Raw genomic sequence first — 13,356 nt, 5'->3', positions numbered from 1 at the left:
CCAGAAATTTGAAATATCAGTGATTAATATGCTAAGGGCTCTAATGGATAAAGTAGATGACAAGCAAAAGCAAATGGGCAATCTGACTAGAGAGATGGAAATCCTAAGAAAGAACCAAAAAGAAATGTTAGAGATAAAAAAAAAAAGACTAACAGAAAGGAAGAATGCCTTTGATGGACTTATTAGCATACTGGACACAGTGGAGGAAAGAATCTCTGAGCTTGAGGATATGTCAATAGAATCCTTGAAAACTGAAAAGTAAAAAGAATAAAGACTAAAAAAAACAAGACAGGATACTAAGGACTGTGGAAAAACTACAAAATATGTGACATACATGTAAAGGGAATATTGGAAGGGGAAGAAAGAGAGAAAGGAACAGAAGAAATATTTGAAACAATAACGACTGAATTTCCCCAGGTTAATGTCAGACATCAAACCCCAGGTCCAGGAAGCTCAGAGAAAACCCAGTATAATAAATGCCGAAAAACCTACAGTCATGTGCCACATAATGATGTTTTTGTCAATGATGGATTGCATATAGGTGTATGTTCCCATAAGATTAGTACAATATGGTTTAGGTGTGTAGTAGGCTATTCCATTTAGGTTTGTGTAAGTACATTCTATGATGTTCACACAATGACAAAATTGCCTAATGACCCAGTTTTCAGAAGGTATCCCATCGCTAAGTGATGCATGACTGTATAAACACATGTTCAAATCACAGAAAATCAATGATAAAGAAAAAATCCTAAAGCAAATGAGAGTGAAAAAAATACTTATCTATAGAGGAATAAAGATAAGAATTATAATCCAACTTCTCTGAGAAATGTGCAAGCAAGAAAAGAGAGGAGTCAAGGATTTTACGTGTTGAGAGAAAAAAGACACCAACCTAGAAATCTTTTTCCTGAGAAATCATCCTTCAAAAGTGAAGGAGAAATAAAAACTTTCTCAGATAAACAAAAGTTGCGGGAATTTGCTGCCAGTAGACTTGACTTGCAAGAAATGTTAAAAGAAGTTCTTTAGAGGGAAGGAAAATAAAATAGGTCAGAAACTTGTATCTACATAAAGAAAGGAAAAGCACCAAAGAAGGAATATATGAAGGTAAAATAAAAACTTTAATTTTTCTTATTTTTTATTGGTCTAATGGATACCATTTTATTCAAAATAATAATAGTAACAATGTATTTAATTATGTATACTTACGTAAAAAATATAGAAGAAATGAGGGAAATAGAAAATCGCCATTAAAACACAGTAATCATTGCTACAGGAAGGATCCACTGACGAATAACGTAATTAGAAGGAATACTTTAAGGAAAAACAGAATAGTTTCATAACCTCAAAGTATCTCCCCCAAAATATTTCTTAATTACTATAGTTGATTAAATTATGTCCATAAAATCTTTGATATTTCTCTCTCCAGGTGGTGGAGCTTAATTCCTCTCTTCTTCAGTGTGGAATAGAATGAGTGCCTTGTTTGTCACAAATAGAACACGGAAAGAGAAAAGTTGTAACTTTACAGTGGAGGAACCTGGTAGACATCACCTTAACCATGTCACCAAGGTTAAAATGACCACCAATAAATCACATTATCATATACTTATGCAATGAGAAGGACATTTCCCCTCTATAGTATAATCTTCCCCCAAATGCTTAGTCCCCGTTTAATTACAAGAAAACATCAAACAAACACAAGTTGAGGGACATTCTACAAAACACCTGAGCAGTACTCTTCAAAAGTATCAATGGTTATGAAGGACAAGTAAAGACTGAGAAAATTTCACAGATTGAAGGAAACTAAGGTGAAATGATAATTAAATGCAACATGGTAAACTGGATTGCATGCTATGAAATAAAAAGGATATTAGTGAAAAAAATTGAAATCTGAATAAAGTATACAATTTAGTTAATATCATTTTCCCAATACTATTTTCCCAGTTTTGATAAATTTATGACAGTTATGTGAGATGGAAGCTGTGGTATATAGGAGCTCTCTGTACAATCTTTGCAAACTTTCTCTAAATCTAAAATTATTTCAAAATAAAAAGTTAAAAAGTCACAGAGCCTTATATAAAGCCAAACATAAGCCTAGGGCTGATTTAAACTTTCATTATTCGTTGTTTTAGACAACTCTAAATTGATCTATCTATTAAGATACATAGGGGCTATTAACTTTTCTTCTATATCGTATGCCACTGATATGTGATGACAAAGAGTGCCATTTGATAGAGGAATTCTGCCAACTGCTAATTCTGTTTTCTCTCTGAGCATATTATTTGTCTGGTTTTCTAAGACTCTTGGCAGTAGTTTATGTCATGTCTGTCAATGCAATGTAGATTGCAAACTTTGAATGATTCTTCTATAGCCGGTCTTCTGTATTTACTGACAAAACTCCTTTTCTTAACTAGAAAATATTCATTTGTAGTTTCTTTGGAGAAATGAAAGAATTTGATTGGCTTATCAAGGAAACTACCATGATTAATTTAAAAGTATCTGAAAATCTGTGATGATGTAGTAGCATTTTTGGAAAAGTCTCATAAGAGACAATAAACTTTGGATTGGAGCAAACTAATCATTGCTCCAACAAAATTATGTGCAGAAATTTCTGTTTTTACAGATTTACAGATGCATTAAACTTTCAGATTCATGTATCTAGCGCAGTTACATTATATTTGTGTAGTGCAGCCCCGTTGGCTATGATTACAACTTGATTCTGATTTCCAGTATTTCATTGCTACTTTCACTTCTTCAGTGAGCCATTTTTAAGCCATAGATACATCATTTTAAATTGGAAATTTACAGAAAGTCTTCTTGGCAAACAGAAAGTCTTCTGTTTAAGGTCCTACAAAGCTTCAATCAAGATATTAGCTGGGTTACGTTCTCATCTAGAGGTTTGACTAGAGAAGAATTCATATCCAAGCTCTCTCAAGTTGTTGCCATAGTTTATTTTCTTGTTACTGTATGAGTGACCGCTCTCGATTTCTGTAAATTGGAAGTTGCTTTCAGTTCCCAAGGGTCACCCACAGTCTCTAGAGGCTTCCCACAGTGCTTTGTCACATCTGCTACTCCAAAATGGTTGCGTCCTTCATCAGGCTTGCAAGGAGAGGTTTTTTTTTTTCCAGTCAATCCAAGATAGAGTCTTATATAAGGTCACTTAATCACTCGAGTGACATCCTATCGCCTTTGCCATATTCTATTTGTTAGATCCAAGTCATAGGGCCTATCCACACTCAAGGGGAGGTGATACACAAAGGCATGGACACCAAGAGGTAGAGATCACTGGGAATCACCCAGGGTCTGTCTGCCACAGCGATGTAATATAACAATATCTTCACAAAACAGAAATGAAATAAGTGAAAATGCCAAAAGACAAATCATGTGAAATTATGCTTGTTGAGAATATCCACAGAATGTTAGCTAAAAGAGTCTTGTAAAATAACACCAACCTTTACAGATTTTATGATTATTAATAACTTAATGGGAATGTATGTAAAATGATAATTAAATTTACAGATCATATGTATCCATGCAAATATATTTTTCTCTGAAACCCCTAAAATGCCTATAAGCCATTTAATAGATCACCTGAGATCACCAGTGTTCTGCCAACTCTTCTTTAAGAAACAGCTCCTGGAGTATGGATCTCTTATTAGACAGTAGTCCCTGTTAAATCATCAAGATAAAGATATGGATTTGGAGCATTTTCCTTGCTCTAATTACGAAGTGTTGCTATGATATCTTTTTCTTTTCGTAAATTGCTTCTTGGTTATTATTTCAGTTATTGTAAAATATGGGGTAAAACTGTTGCAACAAGCAACATCTCATTGTCTTCTGGGGAAATAATTCGTGTCAAAGGTGAATGCATGGTATTCTTGGATACATTACTATCCTGGAGCTTCAGCTAAGTTGTGAAAATGCAGAGGCATGAGTAAGGCAAGTTCCCAGATTTTCTGGCTATTTAAAGCAGGCACTATTAAAGTGTGCCATGACAACTGTTTGTGTAAAAGATGGGCAAGAAGTGATTCCAGAAAGGAAAATAAAGTAAATCACTTACTTTTACACTGGTTTGGGGTAGATCTGTTTAACCCAACTACTAGGAGCAAATATCATCTTAAGTACTGTTGAAATAAGAAAGAAATATATTATACTTGTAGGGCTTTTTCTAAAGTCCTGCTGTTTTTATGCTAACTGGCCCATTTCAAGTACAGATATTCAGTCAGCTGCAGTGCACACTATTGTTTTTAGTTATTTCCTTTCCTGGGCCTACAAAGCCCAAGTATGCTGTTAAACTACATAGGGAAATAGATATGAAAGGTATTAAAAATATAAACGGAGTACTTCGCATATGGCACGATAGTGAGAAAGTGGTATGTCTCGTTTTATGGGCCTAGATGAAGCTCAAAAGAAGACGAATAGAGCCATGGATTTATGGAAGTCTGCGAGAGCTTTTTTGTAAGTTTTTAGCATATAGTTTTTCATCTGCCTTGAACTAACTACTACTTCAGGTGGTGGAAATATCACATAGCATACTATTTCATTTCTGTAGCTTAACTTCTAAATAGTATTAAAGTGTATTCTTCTGAAATGTATGTTTGCTTTATTTGCTGTGTTTCCACAACACTATCAAGACATTGTAACTTATCTAGATATGCTTCAAGCACACCACAAAAAAACTTCTTTACTTATGTATCCACTTTTGCTCAAATTCAATATACAATAAATCTCATCTTACTATGGCAGAAAGTAAGGAAATTATGTTAATGCTACACAATGGGTTTATAGTTAAATAAATTTTATAAAGGCATAGGTCTCTCATTGTCATGAAGCAAGCTTTCCCCTTAGCAATATTTCCCTGTGATTAAGTTGGAGATCAGATAACCTTCTTATGCAGTATATGCCCAATAGCAATATAAAATTCAATATCAGCTGCATTATTCTATAGACTTATCCCATTCGACATGCAAAATGAATACAAAATAAATAGATAAACCAAATATAAAATGTAAAACATGGAAGATTTATCACCTGCAAATATGAATGGCGAGGGCAAAATAAAGAGAACGAAATTTGTGGTGGCAACAAAAGATGCAGCAAATGCATAAATCTGCAACTTTACATTTTCAATCAGTGTTTTAAAGGGGCTTTGTTAAGGCGCCATGGTTCCGAAAGGGAAAGTGTGAAATGCATAATCATCTCCATTAATATACATTGCTACTGCAAGCTGGATATTGCATTCATTTATATATTTTTCTTTCTCCTGAAAACTTCAGCATTATTTCATTCAAACAAAATCAAAGCATTAGTTCAACAACTAAAGCTACATCTGGCTGATTTACCTACTTTATGGCAGAATAAAATGGTTGCCATATTTATAAATTTGAAAGTAATCAATTAGACTCTGAAAAACTGACTCTCCCATCATGTTCAATATAATTATTGTCATTGTCAAACAATATATATTAAATACTGGTTGAGGCATTGTGATGGGGTGGAAAAAACTGCAAACTATTTTAGTGTTATTTAGTATAAATGCTCCAGTTGAGTTGGAATTGTGTTTAGAACACTACTTATTTTATAGAATTTATTGAACCATCTACTGATGCTATAGACTTCAGATAAGGCTTCTGGAGAGCTTTATTTGCCTTGGATCTTCTGAAGCTGGACAAGGGTGGGATCTGTGTTACACAGACAAAAACGAAATGCACTTCAAAAAATAAATCTGCTCTACTTTCAGAACATATTTAGTCAAAATTCACATTGAAAATTGCCAAGTTGAAGCTTGCAATTCTAAAACTCCTATTTCTTCACCTTCCTTGGCAAATTAAACTTAGATGAGTAAATACATCCCTGAACACTGCATGGTTTGTACCCATTTTTATAGCTTTCTACTCCTCATTTTCATGCAAAACAATTCTTTTCCAGTGTTAACGAGAGTTGATTTTAATAGAGTTTACTTTTAATTTTACTACCAGAAACAGTTATCTGTTAAATCTGTTTATTTTTATCTTGTTTCTTCTGCCTAGGCTTGGTTTATCCCTATAGGAAGCAGACATTAACTACACTTCCCATTCTTAGCAACATGGTTCTCAGATAAGCCTTTAGAAGCAAAGATAAGTCAGTATATGCTGTGCTACTTTCTCTAACAGATGTAAGTTACACAATTTGAAAATTAAGAGAAGAGAATATTTTCCAGTTCTCAAAATCAATAGATTTGAAAAAAATAAATTCTCCATTTCAGGACTTTTCATTAAATGGTTGATATCTATTTGTCCTGGGATAATTTGCCATTTATATTCCTGGAGATATTTGGTAGAGCAACTATTTAGCAAATTTTGTGCTGGAAATTTTGGTAGATGCTATGTATATATTTGAGAGATACTCTTTTATTCTATCAAGGAGCATACTACCCACTAGAAGAGATAGAGAAATATATAGTGTTTTAAAAGCCAAGATTGAGATAAGTATAGTGTGTATGGAGCAAACAAGAAACTCTACCCCAGGTCTGGTAGGGCAGGTGGTGCCAGAAAAAGATAACTGCATGAGGCACTATGTAAGATTTATTGGCATTATCAAAGAAAAATAATGCATTGTCAGCTGCAATCCTCTACTTTCATAACAAACCACTGAGTTCAAAAATGATATAGCAGGTTCAGTTAATGCAGATCTGTACTCAGATATGGCCATTAAAACTCAGAAATCCAAGCTTAGAAGCTTAGGAAGATCAAGAAGAAAGTTAAGCAGGTACCCAACCAGGCATGGAAAAGGGCCAAAAACTGGTTGGAGTTGAGAATTTTAACCATCTTCTTTCTTTTCCCCTCCTTGGCTTGGGTTGTTTAAGGCCCAGGGACACAATTTGGAAAGATTCTGCAGTGGGCCAAAGGTGAAAGGCATCTTTGCTACTAAATGTGAGCCTTCAGCTCACGTTTTCCAGAATGGAGCTCTCCAAATGATGGTGTTGTTGGGAAGCATTTCTGAATAGCTACACAAGGGGTCATAAGCATGAATCAGAAACACTGGCAGCTTTCTCCAACCCATAACACAATAGGTGTCCACTCTACCTGATATAGGAGTGAAACAGTGGCAGCAAAAGAGGCAGCAGGCAAACCATAGTAGGTGCATGGATAGGTGGGCAAGGGTGGTCACAAAACACCAATAGGGCTAGTGGCTGCCCATTACTCATGGCCCAAATCGTGTAGTTCCAGTGGCTGTCACCTAAGTTGACACCCCATCAGAGTACAATGGCCAAAATTTGAAAAAAAACTGAGCAAGTTTATGCAGGAGTGTGGGTGAGGGATTTTATTCTAGAGTAAATATTGAGTGGTTTAGCCTGGAGTAACAGTAGTAGAAGCACTTTTGGCAAAGAAAAAGATATTTTTCCCATCCACCAAGTCAACCAGAGGAATACAGTCCTATACCATGGTTTGTGCCTTGCCCAGAGATGGCTGATATTCTATTAAGGAGAGCAGAAAATCGGTAATGTAAAAAAATTGAAAAAATAAAATATGGTCTACATAATTGATATTTCTAAAAGAAGATTTTCAATAGAGAAGAAAAGAAAAGATGATAAATTAAAATTTTAAATAAAATTTAATGGAAAGTCCTGACAAATAAGTAATTAAAATTCTGCACAAATTAACCTTGATGATTAAAAGATAAATGCTCTCAAATTGGATTTAAGAAAAAACAAGATGGAGCCATATGTTGTTTTCAGAAGAAACACTTAAGACAAATGAACACGAAAGAAGGAAAACAAAGGGATGAAAAACTATAGCAGATAAATATAAATCAGAAGGAGAGAGAGAGCAATGTGAATACCCAAAAATAATTAAGAAATGCATACTCCAAAAAGAATAATAAAAGCCTATAAGAAAACTAATTAAGAAAAAGAGGACAAAATAGGAAATTCAGAATAGAAACATAAAACAACCACAGATGCAGCAGGAACTTTTAAAAGCATAAGACAACATTATGAACAAATAATGCAAAGATTTTGAAAATATTAAAAATTTGACATATTTGGAAAAGCATAAGATGGGAAAATATGTCATTAGCTAGAAAAAGATGGTAATTAGAGGGAGCAGCATGAACAAATGTAGAAAGGGCACCAATCATGTGGAGAGGTTTAGTGGAAGAAATGCATTTATTGGGAGAAAATAGGTAACCCTAGAAAGTTTAGAGCAGTGAAATAACATAATCAAAACTAAAATTTAGGAAGATTAACAAGCTGCGAATTTTAAGGTGCCCAGCTCTTTCAATTTGCCAGATGGAGGGAGTTCCTGGGACACATGCAACCCCCTTCCCCGATAAACTGGGCCAAGTTGGTCACCCCAGCTGTGACGTTAAGAAAAAAAGATGTCAACTAATTGTGGAACCAATGATAAAAGAAAGGCACAGGTCCAATCCTGGAAAAATGTCCAGTATTTATATTATTGATAGGAATGAATTGAAAAACATTTTTGGACTATAAAACACATGTTCCAACCTGCAAATGAGGAGAGAGGACATCAAATGGTGTAGTGCAATATCACTGTCCAGTTAATGTACCTAAATCCAGGACATGGAGCCAGACTGACCGGATAAAAGTCAGTCATTTCCCCAACAGAGAGACAACATCTAGGCCTGCCAAAGAGAGAGTGCTGCCCACTCTTCCTTTTCTCCATCTGCAATGCCCTCTCTCTTTCCATTTAGAGAGTATTATTGCCATTGTGTATAAAATCATCATGCAGAAAGGTGGGGCAGGGCTGTGTTATATTGGAGGATGCAGTGGAAAGAAAACGTTTTAGGAAAGTCAAGGGAAGTCTTGGGAGCTTTACATACAGGAGACTGTATTCTTTCCTTCACTCTGCTTTCTAGCTGCTACAGAGAACTTGAAAGAGACTATTCAGCTCAGCACCACCAGACGCACACCAAAGGTATGCTTGAGAGTTTGCAAATCAGGACACAGGCTCTGCATAATCAACCTGGCTTTCATACTTGAATCTGAGTGGGAGGAGGTAGCAGAGGCAAGTGGACAATGACAGAGGCATCAAGGATCTCACATGCAAATATGGGACCTATAAATATCTCTCTTAGTTTCAAGATGAAGAAGGGAGAAAATGGTGTCTATAAAGGAAAAATATCACGTCAAAAGAGATAAAAGAACACTACCAGGACGTCTTAGTGTAAGAGCATGTTTCTAAAGGGAATATTTCATTAAAAAATGAAATTTTATTAGTTACCAGTTAAGTATCCTGGAGGGAAAATAAAGAACCTAGGAAGAATAGCTTCTACAAAATGGCTTAGGTAGCTATGAAGATAGAACAGTGTTGAGATAAGGGTGCAAAGCAAAAATTATAGAAAAGTAGGGAATCTTTCAAGATACCTAGAATTCAATAGCAGAATTTAACATATATGAATTTTAATGTAATATGCATTTTACATATAAGAGGTAGAACAGGATGAGAAAGAAAATCAGGCCACTAAGCATCAGGAAACGTGACAATCTCTCTTAAAATTAAAAGAGAAGGAGAAAAAACCAAGGAAGAAAAAAAACTGAAAGTATAAGAAAGAACGTGACAGATAAGAACAGTGAATATATACTCAACCTAAGAATGCCGGGTTCCAGAGGAAGGAAAGAACAATAGAAGCAACATCAAGTGTCTAAAATATGATGATGAGGGGCTGGCCCCGTGGCCGAGTGGTTAAGTTCGCGCGCTCCGCTGCAGGCGGCCCAGTGTTTCGTCGGTTCGAGTCCTGGGCGCGGACATGGCACTGCTCATCAGACCACGCTGAGGCAGCGTCCCACATGCCACAACTAGAAGAACCCACACCGAAGAATACACAACTATGTACTGGGGGGCCTTGGGGAGAAAAAGGAAAAGAATAAAATCTTTAAAAAAAAAATAAAATAAAATATGATGATGATGATGATGAAAGGGGAAGAAGGATGAAGATAGACATCAACCACAATAACAACATCCCTGTGCCAAGACAAATTTTATATACAGGCAAAATCACTCAATACTCAGAAAATTTAGCACTTATTCAAACTCTCTGAGAAAGCTAATAAAGAAATATTCCAACTTTTTAGTATGTAGTGGGCTTTTTAAAAATATATAAGAATAATGTGGATTTATAATTTAAAAATATGAGAATTATGAGAGGAAATCCAGAGAAGAGTGTATTAATTTGTCTATTCTGCGTGAGTATGAGTCAAAAGTTATCATTTTGTTTTTATTTTGGTAACTAAAGAAATATATTGAATTGGATAGATGCACTTTATTTTTTTCCGTATTTATTGAGCTATAATGGACAAATAAAGTTGTAAGATGTTTACGTGTATAACACGATGATTGGATATATGTATACAATGGACACATTCACTCTAAAAACTTAAAGAAAATCACCAGAAGAATTAAAAATTGGATTGATATCTTCTAAATCACTATAGAATTATTTACTTTCATGTTTCTAAGGAGATGACTAGCAAATATATAAAAAAGGTGAAAAACTGAAATAGTTGAAGAAAACTAAAACAAGTTTTTTTTTTATGTTTTTATTGCCGTAACATTGGATTATAACATTATATAGCTTTCGTATGTACATTGTAATATATTTCAAATTCTGTTCACCACTCAAAACCCAATTATAGTCCATCACCACACGTGAGCCTAATCACCCCTTTTTCCCTCCTCCCACCCCCTTCCCCTATGCTAACCACCAATCCAACCTCTGTCGCTATGTGTTTTTTTGTCGTTGTTTTTATCTTCTTACTTATGAATGAGATCATATGGTATTTGACTTTCTCCCTCTGACTTATTTCTGTTAGAATAATATCCTCAAGGTCCATCCATGTTGCCAAAAATGGCCAGATTTCATCATTTCTTATGGTTGAATAGTATTCCATTATATAGAATACCACATCTTCTTTATCCATTCATCCCTTGATGGGCATCTAGGTTGCTGTCAAGCCTTGGCTATTGTGAATAATGCTGCAACGAACATAGGGGTGCAAGTATCTTTATGTGTTTGCATTTTCAAGTTCTTTGGATAAATACCCAGCAGTGGAATAGCTGGATCATATGGTAGATCTATTCTTAATTTTCTGAGGAAATTCCATACTGCTTTCCATAGTGGCTACACCAGTTTGCACTCCCACCAGCAGTGAACAAGGGTTCCCTTCTCTCCACATCCTCTCCAACACTTGTTTCCTGTCTTGCTGATTATAGCCATTCTGACTGGAGTGAGGTGATACCTCATTGTAGTTTTGATTTGCATTTCCCTGATAGCTAATGATGTTGAGCATCTTTTCATATGCCTGTTGGCCATCCATATATCTTCTTTGGAGAAATCTCTGTTCAGATCTTCTGCCCATTTTTTAATTGGGTGGTTGCTTTTTAGTTGTTGAGATGTATGAGTACTTTGTATATTTTGAATGCAGTCCCTATCAAAGTTCCAACAACACTTTTCACAGAAATAGAACAAAGAATCCTAAAATTTATATGGAACAACAAAAGACCCTGAATAGCCAAAGGATTCCTGAGAAAAAAGAACAAAGCTGGAGGTATCACACTCCCTGATTTCAAAACATACTACAAAGCCATGGTAACCAAAACAGTATGGTACTGGCACAAAAACAGACACACAGGTCAATGGAACAGAATCAAGAGCCCAGAAATAAACCCACACATTTATGGACAACTAATGTTTGACAAGGGAGCCAAGAGCATACAATGGAAAAAGGAAAGTCTCTTCAATAAATGGTGTTGGGAAAACTGGACAGCCACATGCAAAAGAATGAAAGTAGACCATTCCTTTACACCATGCAAAAAAACAACTCAAAATGGATTAAAGGCTGGAATGTAAGACATGAAACCATGAAAATTCTAGAAGAAAACATAGGCAGCACGTTCTTTGACATCGGTCTTAGCAGCATGTTTTCAAGTACCATGTCTGATCGGGCAAGGGAAACAAAAGAAAAAACGAACAAATGGGACTACATCAAACTGAAAAGCTTCTGCACAGCAAAGGATACCATCAACAAATGAAAAGACAACCTAACAACTGGGAAAAGATATTTGCAAACCATATATCAGATAATACAAGTATTTTTTTTTAGATAAAAACAGATTGGATCATATTGAAGAAGTACAAAAGGCTTATTCTTTTTATTCTTATTCACTCCATCTCTTATTTAAAACAGGAGAATGTCATGGAGAGTGAAAATAGCAAAGAAAAAACTCCACTATCACAGCCAAAGTTGAAGAGTGAGGCTAGATTCTGAGGCAGGCGGATAAAAATGTAAACAGCTGCATTTTTCAGAAATAGGTGACAACCTTAAAGGAATCTCCAAAATGAAACCATGCCTCTAGGAGCAATCAGCCAGGGCAATGGTTTATCAAAGGGCAGGATGGTGGAAGCATTCTGTCCTAGGCCAGAATCTAGACAAAATAGATAAAGATAAAGGGATAAAAATTATGTAGATATAGATGTATCTGGATGGATAGATACATAGATAGATAGATTGGCATATACAATGTTATATTTATATCTTACCATATTACTCTATATTTTTTATAACTCCTCTCAAAATTTTAAGTGAATGAACCCCTTCCTAAATATCAGAGTAAAAGGAAACTTTGTAACAATAATTCTTCTGCGAATCTCTCCTACAAGTATATTTGCATATGTAGAGGAAGATTTATGCACAAGGATGTAAATGGCAGGTCTATACATAATAGCAAACATCTGGAAGCAATCGAGAAGCCCATCAATAGGGACTAATTACATAAATGATGGCACATCTATACAATGAAATAGTGTACCCCTTAGGGTAAAAATGAGTTAGATATCATTGTGCTAGAATATGCGTGATTAAGTGAAAAAATGAAGCAAGGTACAGAGCAATGCCAATGGTATGTTCCTGCATGTTCATTAAAGACTATAAGTTTGCCTATTTATGCATGAGACATGTCTGTATTAAATATCACCAAACTATTGGCGTTATTTATCTTTGTGCAGTACAGCTGAAAGTCTGAGGTAGCAGAAGTTTGTTCCATTGTATTAACTTCATATTGGTTGAATTTCATGTCACATTTATTTTAATATATCTTTTAGAAGAAAACTTCCTAACACTAAAAATTAGAGTTGGCTACATGTGAAATGACTATGAAAACGGAAAAACTGCACAGATATTTTCAACCAACATGTCTATTATCATATACTAGCATTATGCAATATTACTTAGACAGAATTATAATTAGCCAATTTCCGAGATTGGAAGAAAGCCAGGTTGAAGACTAGAGATTATTTGTTTTCTACTATGATTAATACCCATTGTCCAAAGCACAATTTTGTCCTTTAAGAGAGAACTCACAG

General features: G+C 35.1%; 1 long non-coding RNA gene across 1 annotated transcript in view; it reads right to left on the bottom strand.

The window, feature by feature from the left end:
• The window catches only part of LOC111773405 (uncharacterized), a 163,548-nt gene that overhangs the window by 2,053 nt on the left and 148,139 nt on the right, over positions 1–13,356 (bottom strand). The window lies entirely within an intron of this gene.

Source organism: Equus caballus, chromosome 5, assembly GCF_041296265.1.
Source record: "Equus caballus isolate H_3958 breed thoroughbred chromosome 5, TB-T2T, whole genome shotgun sequence".
Lineage (NCBI taxonomy): Eukaryota > Metazoa > Chordata > Mammalia > Perissodactyla > Equidae > Equus > Equus caballus.
The sequence above is the reverse complement of the archived record's forward strand: the minus strand, read 5'-3'. Positions and strand labels throughout refer to the sequence as shown.